Source organism: Platichthys flesus, chromosome 11, assembly GCF_949316205.1.
Source record: "Platichthys flesus chromosome 11, fPlaFle2.1, whole genome shotgun sequence".
Classification (NCBI taxonomy): domain Eukaryota; kingdom Metazoa; phylum Chordata; class Actinopteri; order Pleuronectiformes; family Pleuronectidae; genus Platichthys; species Platichthys flesus.
The window spans coordinates 14,947,492-14,958,935 of record NC_084955.1 but is presented as its reverse complement, the minus strand read 5'-3'; the positions used below and the strand labels follow the sequence as shown (position 1 = coordinate 14,958,935).

Here is an 11,444-nt window from a genome sequence, read left to right as displayed (position 1 = left end):
CAATAATTTGTCTACTTCATATGCACTTTTTCCTGCAGAAACACAATGTTTATATTGAATTAAAGATTTTATTTGTCAGAATCAGAATCAGGTTTATTGGGCAAGTAAGTTTTCACAAACAGGGAATTTGACTCGGTAAAGTGGCTCTCGTCTGCAGGCCTATGGGGGGCCAGTCCTGGTAGAATGTTTCTGATGATGTTTTCCCCCTTATGACGAACCAGCAGCAAATGTTACCCATCAAGTGACGGTCACAGCCACTGGTGTTTGGAGCATCGTCATCGTGAAGGTTCTGGAGACCACCCTCACGCAGCGCATCATCCTCTCTGCCAGCCAGTCGAACACAATTCACCTGCCATCGTCTGTGGGGATTGCCAGTGATCGCTCCTCCAGTCTCCTCAGTGTGATGTCTACAAAGCCTGTGACAGTCCTCTCCTCATTCTGCACACACACTGGCTGTGACCACCGCTCTCTCCATGACGTGTCCTCCTGGGGGACGCGCTACTATCCCGTCACTCCTCACTTCCCTAACCAGACTGCTGTCAGCCAGATGGTGATCACCAGCGCAGACCATGACACACCAGTGAACATGCTTCTCTCCGGGGATACTCTCTTTAATGGCAATATGTACCCCAGTGGTAGTGTCCTTAAGTTGAACATGGGGGCGCTGCAGAGCGTTTACATCGAGAGTAACACCGGCCTTTCTTGCTCGGAGTTAAATTCCCAAGGAGCTGTAGGTGTTGTGGTCGGTTTAACCTGGTCCAAACTCACACCTGGTTATTGTTGGTGTGGCTTTGCTGAGCTGAACCCGTCTCTCAGTGGAGTTTGGATTACATTTTCCTTCCCGGTTGTAAACACAGGAACTCGTTCTAGTTTCCTCTTGGCAATAGCTCCTATTCTCCTACTCTGATCTGAACGTCACCAGCAGCACAGGATAAAATAATGTCTCTTGTGGGTGGCGTTATGAAGATCATCCTAGTTGGGACCTCAGATCAAATCCACATTGCTAGTGACAATGCTCTTCAGCCTATTTACGTCATTCATGACACTGGACAGAGGTTTTCAACTCTTACTGTGCTGCCTTCTGCGGAGGTTATCTGCCACTCAGAACCTTTATTTGATTCCAGTGACGTGACTCTGGGGGAAGGTAACAATGCTCACTAAGGAGAGTTTTAGTCTGCTGTTAAATTCTCCCAGAATGCCCACTTCACTCATCAGTCTGATAATGCACCGCTCAGTCCTCCTCAAGCAGACATAACACAGAAGTGGGACGTTATCTGAGCGCCTGTCTCTTCATCCAGGCTATAGACCTATACACTAACCTATAGATGCTATAGGTAAGTGTTCCAACAGTCTAACACAGTGATCAAATGTTCCGGCAGTTAATGGTACAAAGTGGCTCAATAGGAACACTTACCTGTAGATGAGACCGTCGCTTTCTTTTTTTCCATTTCAGTTGCAGCATCTTGTGAAGAGGTGCACTGTGGTCACAAACAGACGTGCTTTATCAAAGATGGTGAGCCATTCTGTTCTCCTTTGACACCTAAAATAGCCTTTGCATGGGGTGACTCTTACTACTGCATGTTTGATGGTAGAGATCTTGTCCTGAGAGGAAACTGTAACTACACGTTAGTTCAGACTACATGTGAAGGCTCAGCTGTTCCACTGCAGATCAACATTGCCAGAGCACTTTTGAACAGCGCCACTGTCTGTTCCATTCACACAGTGGAGAGAAGCAGTGAGGGCTTTAAAATCTCCATAGATAAAGGAGACAGAAATATGGCTCTTGATCAGGTAGAGTATTTCTGTGGAGGGTTACTGGTTTCAGAGAGAGTAAGTAACATTTTGAAATCCAATGTTTTCCTAATATTAAATGTGTACTAAGTTGGAAAAATACAATTATTCTTTTCTTTCTCCTCAAATCTCACCTGATCACCTAATATTGATTATCAACTGTGCTCCAGTCACATCTCTGACTGTGTGGGAAACCCAAGTCCTCTAGCAGTGTCCTGCAAAGAGGGCTGTTTCTGCAGACCAGGGTTTTTCCATAGTGGTGGCAAATGTGTACCCGACTCTGAGTGTGGCTGCATTTACAAGGGAATCTACCATGAAATTCATGAGAACTTCCTCCCTGATGAGCGCTGTCAGCTGCACTGTGTCTGTGTGGGCCACAACACAGTACAGTGCACCAATCACACGTGTCCAAATGGAACACAATGTGGCATCCAAGAGGGTCACAGGGCATGTCAAGCATCACAGCCTGTTAAACGCACAGTCAGGGGTGGAAGACACTTCAGAAACTACGATGGACAAAACTTTGACTTTAATATGGGAAACTGCAGACATGTTCTCTCCCAGGTTTGTGATGAGGAAGGATCTGAACGTGTTGTTGCTCTTCAGAAAGGAGAGCTGCACCTGAGGTCCATGGAGTGAACGGATCATTGGAGATGGAGCATTAAGACAAAGTAAAAGTAATGAATTGCACAATTTAAACACATCTTCTCTCTGGGACTTGTTTGTGACTAAACTTTCAGGTCGAGGGTGCTCTGGAGTCTTCCTGTCCAACTGGATCATGTGAAAATACTCCATTCTTACTTGCTGACTCGAGTTGTTGTCTACACTGGGGACGTTGTCAATTATGGAGGCCCTCACCTGATACAAGTAGTATGTCCTGCCTCTCGTAGAAGAATGTGTGGTTTGTGTAGGAACATCATTGCTGTTGCTACAGAATAGAAACGGAGTCCCTGTTTGCCTCTTCCTGGTCACTTTCCCCTCATGGAACTAACTGCTCCGAAGAATGTAATCTCTCTTCAGCATGCAACTGTACCAGGGCAGCTGTATTTGCATCTGATAACATCTGTGGTACGCTGCTTGCTCCTGCAGGCTCATTTGGTCGATGCCACTCTGCTGTGGACCCAGAGCCCTTCTTTCAAAACTGTGTGAATGACTTGTGTATTTCTAATGGGAAAGAAGAATTGTTTTGCAGGAGTCTGAGCGAATACACCTTTGCATGCCAAGTGGCAGGAGCTGAAGTCAAACCATGGAGGAGTGAGAAGTGCTGTGAGTATCATTCATCTTGACTCTATACATGTTGTTTCATTAGTGTGGTGATGTGCCAGTAAATCACAGGTCTGCACACATGCTTTTGTTGTACTTGTAGAACTTTGGCAAGCCCAATACTATGACGTTGGAAGATTGATGTAAGACTACATGAACTCTGCACAGTATCTAAACTTGTTTTCTGTCCTCCTACAGCACTCTCATGACCTGAAACCTCTCACTACAGTATATGTGTCTGTGCATGCCCTGAGTCCTGTGGTATTTCATCTGATATCCACTGTCCGTGCCCCTGTTATGAGGGATGTCAGTGTGAGTCTGAATACATGCAGAATGGAAATGGCTGTATCAAACCTGAGCAATGTGGCTGTTACTATCATGGGCACGACTATGCGGTAAGTAGAAATACATTTCTGGGCTTATATTAACTGTATGATTTTCCTCTTAATGCAGTGACACTAAATACTAGGGATGAGATCTGACCTGAATATTGCTGCTTTGTTTGACTTCTGATTAATCGGTTGCTGCCCCGAGGGTGTGCTGACACATTAACATGTGACCCCCACTGCACATTCAGTTGTAAACATGTGATGGAATTTTGCTTAATCCTTGCACTGTTAATGTGACTCATTAACGTCTGGACCAACCGTATGCCCCGCCTAAATGCGTGACACATGACTAATCACAGGCCTTTGTGTTATCCTGGGTGCTTGTTGTTTTGCCTGGTGTTTAGAGAATAGCTGGATAAGACGCAGCAACTGTGAGTCACTGTTTTCTGCAGATTGGGGAGATATTATGGACTGAGGGATGCTCCGAGAAGTGTATCTGCTCTGCCAATTCGACCGTGCGCCGTGAGCCAGCCTCCTGCCCCGAGGGAGAGAGCTGCACCCTGAACAATACCTGGGATTGTGCAAGGAAAGGTAGGCCCAGCTGGTTCTGCTGGGTTGGGTGACTTTTCCTCGCAGGCTAACTGAGTGGCACCATGCAACACTCACAAGTTACATATTATGAAATATTACGTGACTCTGATTTACTGTAAGGGCGGGTTTTTTTGCACCTCATACACACCACAAATGGGTAATTTCTTGCACTGTCCTGTCATCTTGTACCTGTCTGCCTGGAGGCCCTGAGAATGATTGCACCTCTTGTCAGTCAAAAATGATGATACAGCTACTTTTATTTTTTCAACTTCAGTTATTTACAGCAACAGTTTTATATGTGATTATTGTCTACAGACGTTTCCAGCTCATTTGTGCTCTGCCTAAACTGACAGTAATATACTTATTTCACTCCTATTTGTTTCAGCTAATGATTATAAAATCTGTGAGACTGGACAGACTTATGCTTACCAGAGCCAACCTTAGCAAGCTCCGTGTTGGGTGCATGAAGGCACCCACTTCTACACTTTTGATGGGAAGGCATTTGAATTCCAAGGAAACTGTATCTAAACCCTAGTCCTTACGCTGAATGACACCAGACAGAATAACTAACTAACGGCTCCTCTCTTACAGATATTCATGCCAACGTGGGTCAAGACAATATAATTATCTACAGAGGGTAAAGAAAGGCTATGTTTGGGTAAGTTTGAATATGGAGTCTGTCAGTTTATCATTTCTTCAAGAGATAATTTAACTATAGAAACATAAAACTGTTGTATGTAGGTTTTTGGTAAAGTAGATGCACTGAAGTTGGAAAGTTTTCAACAAATATGAAGGTAGAACTCAATCTGAAGTAATAGAATACAATATGTTGTGCTCTTTACAGATAAATGGTGAGAAAAAGGCGACTTCCTGTGACTCCACAGATTGGACAGGCATGTTTGTTGTCGTGGATACCAATTGGGAATCCAGATTAAGTATGACAGGTCTCATATTGCCACCATCCTTTCTAGTGAAACTGAGGTATGGGGCCTGTGTGGGACTAACAATGGCATCAAGGAAGATGACCTCAGGACCCCACAGGGTGAGGTAGTTGATGCTACCGCCTTAGGCTGGAGTTGGAGAGTTCCTGATCAGGACACTCTGGGTGAAGCAGATTACGGACTTCATGCCCGGGTTGCTCTGCTGACCAGCCTCATATGGAAAATGTTACCTGTCAGTGAATCTCTCTGCACGAGTACATTCGGTCACCACAGAGTTCTTTCTACATGTGCTTGGAAGTTGTAAACTACACTAACATCTCCAAAGCAAAGTTGGCAGAGTTTAATTTTGAAAGTGTGTTACACTTTGCTGACTTTCAAATGCAATTTTAGCACCCCCTACAGGTTGATGGTGTCAAGAGGAACGTCCCATATCATTTTAACTCGACTGTGCTGGTTTACTGTCTTGGGCTGCACACTTACATCTACACAGGCTTTGAATTTAGGCTCAGTATAGAGGGAATAGTCTCTCCCATAAATTTGTGAATGCAAGTTGTGGACTGTGTGGTCCACAGCCAACGACCTCCCAGCAAATGACACGCAGGAGCATTGTGGTAAAGCTTGGCTAAGTGAGCAGAATCCATGGTGTGTGGAGGGCTGTCTAGGAGGAAGTTGTCCGAATTGTTCATCTGAGCGTTTGGCCCGCTTCTCTGAACCGGACGTCAGCAGGAAAATTCTGCAGGTTAATGGACCCTTCAGACACTGTCATGCCAAAGTGGACCCCACCAGCTTTTACAAGCGCTGCGTCAGTGACTTGTGTCTTCATGGAGGTCTCCAGTCTGCACTGTGTCACTCCCTGGCAGAGTATACGGCTCTCTGTCTTTCCCACAAGGCTAGGGTTTACACCTGGAGGAGCCCTGGACTCTGCTGTGAGTGTTCATTTACTCTCAGCTCTGTTGTGCCAGTGAATTTAATTAATATCCTCCACGGTTGTAACTGTGTGCTCTCTGAAGTTCAGCATCATCACACACCAAATTAAATATGGAGACTTTGCAGAAGGCCTGTGCAAGCACCCGTTTCATCCCAATACAGTCTATGGTTTCATCATGCTCAGATTGTTGATAATGGTCATCCAGCATTAGGAAACTGAAAAGTGATTATTTGCTTTCAGATCCGATTTGTTCCTCCATATTTATTGCAAGTAAAAAGTCTTGCTACAATTTTAGAAACTGTTTGCTGTGACTCATTGGTAGGGAGGCCTCAATCTTTTTAAGATACTATCAGACCACTAGATGGTACTAATACATCACAGGTCAACCGTTACCTTTACAGCATGTCCCTGTCTTTCTACCCTTAGTAACCAGTGTCTTTCTGTATCTCCACAGTCCAGTCCTGTCCCTCCGGTACCAGTTACAACACAGGCTCTGCCTCTGTTCACCTCTGCCTCGGCTGGAAGAATAACACTGTAGAGATGCCTACCAACACTGGGGAGAACTGTCTCTGTAATACAGGGTTAGTTCACAGTGGCAGCCTGTGTGTCTACCCAGAAAACTGTGGCTGCATTCAGAATGGAGAGAACCTCAGGACAAGAGGTGTGTACATGCAGACAAAGCTGTTTATGTCATGCTAGGGGAAACATGACTTGTCGTAATGTCTCCTGTGGAGAGGATGAGGAGTGTAAGCTTATTAGGGGACTTCAGGGTTGCCACCTCAAACCCAAAGTGGCACACTGTTCTGTTGACTGCTACAAATACACCACGTTTGATGGATTGGCATTTGAATTTCAGGATTCATGTCACTCCACTCTAGGGCACATAAGCTCTCTGAAGAACCTGGATGTTGAGCCTCTTGTTATCACTGCACATGGCAACCACAATCTGCAAGTCAATACAATGTATTCTGAGGCCTCAACAGGTTTTCCTGGACAAATTCAGGTAATTTGTGGAATCATTTAAATTTGACTCACTTTTTATCATCAATAACACTGTATTTTTTCCAGTGTATTGTTTGTTGTTTAAAACGCTATCTCCCAGGTAAACTAAGTGTATGAGAATCTGCCATTCACCCAGAACAATGTCACTGTATGTCGGAGGAATGGTTGGATCATCATCCAGACCCCACAGTCAGTCAAGCTTATTTCAGACCTACGAGGCCACATTCAGGTCAAGATCCCTGCCATTTACCACCAGTCTACCGGTGGTCTTTGTGGAAACTACAATGATCATCTCTTATCTGACCTGCAGCTGCCAAATGGAACTGTGATCTCCGAGGTTGACATTTTTGGGCCATCTTGGAAGTTGTCTAATGAATCCTCCTGCAGCGACACATGTAACAGGAGCTGTCAACTCTGCCCGACCCCTATGTCAGAGTATAGCTCTGACCTGTACTGTGGCCTCCTCACCCAACCAAGGGGACCAGTATCCTCTTGTCACCATTTAGTGGATCCACAGAATTACTACTCACTCTTCATGAAGATACTTTGTCTTGCAAAGGTGCCACTCAGGGCCCTGTGTGAGACACTGTGGGTTTATGATGCAGCATGTAAGGAAGCAGGAGGGATGACTGACCTCTGGAAAAACACTACAGGCTGTGGTAAGTCTCATCCACTTGGTTCATTTGTTTTAATTAAATAAAATGCATAAAATAATGAACAATGACTTTCACTTATTTTATTTTTCAGCGTATCAATGTCCTCAGTTCAGCCACTACAGCCAATGTGCCAATGTTTGCTCCTCATTGTGCCCTGACATTAGCATGGCCGTGCAGTACCCAATGAGACTGTGAGGAAGGTTGCATGTGTGACACTCATCACTTTTTGGATGGCCATGCCTGTGTACCAGCTGAACAGTGTGGCCGTGTCCAGAACGGAACAAGGTTTAAGGTCAGAATTCAACTTTGTTTTATTGCCTCATACTGTCTTACACCTTTTTATATGAATTAATACATTCCTTTACAGTGTTAGGGCATCTTATTTAAATATTTTACCTTCGTTGATTAACTTATTCAAATTTCCTTCCTTTTTTCAGGGCCTCTGAGAGCAAACTTCTCCAAAACTGCAGTTAACTGCACCTGCGGGCCTCCTGTCATCTGTGAGAAATACTCCTGTCCTCCACTGCACAGTTGTACACTTCTAGATGGAATCATGGGATGCCACAAGAATGGTATTAAAGCTGAACCATTTTTAGATCCTTATCTGCCTACTTGTGCATTATTACTGTGTGTAGTTAAAATTTAATATTTTTCTGTGATATAGCGCAGATCCCAGATCCCTGTGAGGGAGAATGTGATGAAACTGAGAAAAGCTACCTGAGCGAGGGCTTGCCTGCGAGTACGAGCCGTCACGGTCTGTGTTGGTCCTGGGGAGGGCAGCACTACCACACCTTCGATAGGCTCAGCTATGACTTCGAGGGCACCTGCACATGTGTTCACAGCCAGCAAATGGTCAGCAGGTGTTCTGACGCCCTTCAGTGTTTCAAAGAAGAATAAGTGCCAAGGCAGTGGGAAATGTGGGATACTGCTCAGCTAAAATATGTTAATAACCTTCAAATAAATCATTTCAGATGTGCACTGTCCTCCAAACAGCCTCTACAGGACCTGTGGCTCAGCATGTCCTCCACCCTGTGAATTGAATGCCACTGTCTGTCATGAGGCCTGTGTTCAGGGCTGCTTCTGTGACCCTGGCTTCCTCAGGAGTCCACAGGGCTGTATGCGTCCACAGACTCTAGAGGCAAATACTGCAGCCTCAACTCAACTTTCTGGATTCCAGACAACTGCGGAGCAGCCACTGGAGAGGTCCACTGTCGCCCGGCCCAGTGCCCAGGAGGAATGGTCTTCAAGCAGCTTCATCACAGGAGGGTGTGTCAACTGGAAAACCCCCAGAACTGAACCATTGTTACCGGGCTACATTTTACAGCCTTTGATGGACATAAATTTGACTTCAGAAACGTTTTTGAATACTTATTAGTTCAATATAGCTCCAACCCGACTGTACCAACACCATTCAGTATCAAGATCTCTGATGCAAGTTGCCACAACAGGCTTTTTTCCTAGCCAAACTTTAACTCTCTTAATCTATGGTTTGGCAGTTGCATTACATTACACTACATGTCATTTAGCTGACGCTTTTGTCCAAAGCGACTTACATTTTTTGTACACTCAACATTTATGAGGGGCCATTTAGAGGTTCAGTATCTTGCCAAGTACACTTCGGCATGCAGATGGGGAAGCGTGGGTATTGAACCGGCAACCTTCATGTTGGAGAATGCCCACACGACCCCCTTGGCCACACCGCCCCCCCAGTTGTGGTAAGAAGACGACCCAGCAAAGGTTTTGGTGAGTATACTGCAAGGTTTTATTAAGTCTTTAAAATACCCTACACTGGAGGAGTGACACTTTCTGTGGTGAATACAAATAACTTTTTTATTGGTTATCACAGCAAACACCTGATTTAATGTTTCTCTGTCTGGGTTCAGAGCACTATCACTGTGAAAAGTACACAAGGGCAGACTTATTCATTGCTGATTAGTCAGGCTTTTATGAGGACCATGCACGACAGCAAACATTGAACTTGCTGCAAAGGGAAATGCATATATGTCATATAATTATACATTTATACCATAAGAGTCAGTGGGATTGACAGTTAAACAGCATGGGTGGGTGTATAGAGAACAATTCCGTAGGATCGAATTACATTGATTTTGTTTTGTTAAAATAAAAATTGTATTTTCTATCTGCTTTGTCTTCCTTTCCCTGTATTTATGAAGATAATATACATGTCTTATGTCTTATGTTACTGGCCGAGGTTACTCTTTGATGTGCACCTGCATGTCTTGTGGAGAACAAATTATAGTTAAATAACGAGACACGCTTTTTTAAAACTGCCATTTGACTCTAGTTATGCGTTTTGTTCAACCTTCTCTCCCTCTAGGTATGTCCTGTTTGTACTTAGTGCCTAAGAATAGCCACTATGAGCTGTGTGGACCTCGGTGTCCCGTTGTATGTGCTGAGCTGTCCTCTCCAGCAAAATGCAGTGGCAGTTGTGAGGAGGGTTGCCAGTGGGACCCTGGCTATGTCCTGAGTGATTGCCAATGTGTGCTGCTTTCTGACTGTGGTTGCATGCATGACGGACATTATTACCCTGCTGTACACTTCTACTCTGAGGAGATGTGGCCTGCAGTCCCATGGAAAGCTGCTCAGCAGAGGATGGCTTTGTTTTGCAGCACGGTGTTTGCCAACAGATTATCTATACACCATCTGGGGTGGGAATCGACTTGTCCTCTACCCAGTACCTCAGGCTAACTGTATCTCAGATATTTGAGGCCACAGCCTCAGGCCTCTGTAGAAACTTCAAAGGAGACAAGTACGATGATATGGTACTGAGAGACGGTCGTCTCACTGAAAGCTTTGCGGAGCTCATGGACAGTCGTAGCTCCTGGACAGCACTGCAGTGAGTTTACAGAGAGATTTGCATCAGGGCAGTCTGTGCTGGGGCAGGGCACCTGACCTCCTGTCTGTTGCTGGAAGCATATTCTGCAGCCTGCCATGCTAAAGGAATACCAGTGGACCAATGGAGAGAGAACACGCTTTGCTGTAATTGATTCATGATGATAGTTGCTATGCGATCAATCCTGAATGATTTGTATTTTCTGCCCCCAGCTCTCCAGTGTCCTGACTGCAGCAGACCAGAAGTGTGTGTTTTAACTCCGGCTCCAAGTCATGGCCTGCTGTCTGTTCTGAGGGCTGTCAGAGCTGCGATGGAAATGTGTTTGATGGCAACAAATGTGTACCTTACAGTCGTTGTGGGTGTGTTCACCAAGATGTATATAACAAGGTGACTCTAAAACCTTCATACAGTCTTTAAATGCTTAGCACGTTAACTGCAATCAAATCTCACATGCAGAAATAGTTTTCTCCACAGTAACCATATACAGGAAGGACTAGTGAAGGTATAACCCCACTGAGGATTTTAATAACCATTAACTGAAACATTGAGAAATGATTGTTTGACCTCAGGGTTTTATCCCACAGGTAAACAGACACTGTGTCCCTCCCTTACACTTCTTCATCGGGGTTGTCCTTGTCATCGGGGTGAACCAGGACAAGTCGGATGTCAGTGATCTTGAGGAGAGACACCGGGATGGAGTCCAAGTTGCACATGGAGATTGGTGTTACCATGGTGACGGTCAAAGTCCCTCTCGGGCAAATTGTGTGTCTCTGTTGAAACTTTAATGACTTCCAATCACACACAGTTCAGTCGAGTTATGGGTTCTCCATGACCTTCCTGTCTGGTAGGTGATCCTCTCCACAACAACAGTACTATATGGGTATTCAATAATGTATATACTGTACATGACACTTATTAATTATTGTTTGCTTCTTCCACAGTTACGTGGATGATAACTGACTGTTCTAATGTCCTGACTAATGTGTTTGGTTTAATGTCTATTTCATATATAAAAATCCTAGATTGTGAACAAGATTGTGTAGTCATTGGAACTGTGTTCAAGCCCTTCCCGTATGTTCTAATGCAGCG

General features: G+C 44.8%; 1 long non-coding RNA gene across 7 annotated transcripts; it reads left to right on the top strand.

Annotated features, from left to right (window-relative positions):
- Positions 1 to 386: 386 nt before the first annotated feature.
- On the top strand, positions 387 to 9,641 carry LOC133964516 (uncharacterized). 7 transcript variants are annotated; one of them, XR_009923789.1, is made up of 12 exons: positions 387 to 3,057; positions 3,253 to 3,449; positions 3,836 to 3,974; positions 4,566 to 4,632; positions 4,819 to 5,841; positions 6,298 to 6,504; positions 6,700 to 7,074; positions 7,156 to 7,504; positions 7,593 to 7,793; positions 7,939 to 8,073; positions 8,166 to 8,353; positions 8,473 to 9,641. It is a non-coding gene; the product is annotated as an uncharacterized LOC133964516 (long non-coding RNA). The 7 variants fall into 7 exon arrangements; XR_009923787.1 differs by having other exon boundaries at positions 4,360 to 4,632; XR_009923785.1 differs by having other exon boundaries at positions 3,836 to 4,632; positions 6,700 to 6,846; positions 6,982 to 7,074.
- The last annotated feature ends 1,803 nt before the right edge of the window (positions 9,642 to 11,444 follow it).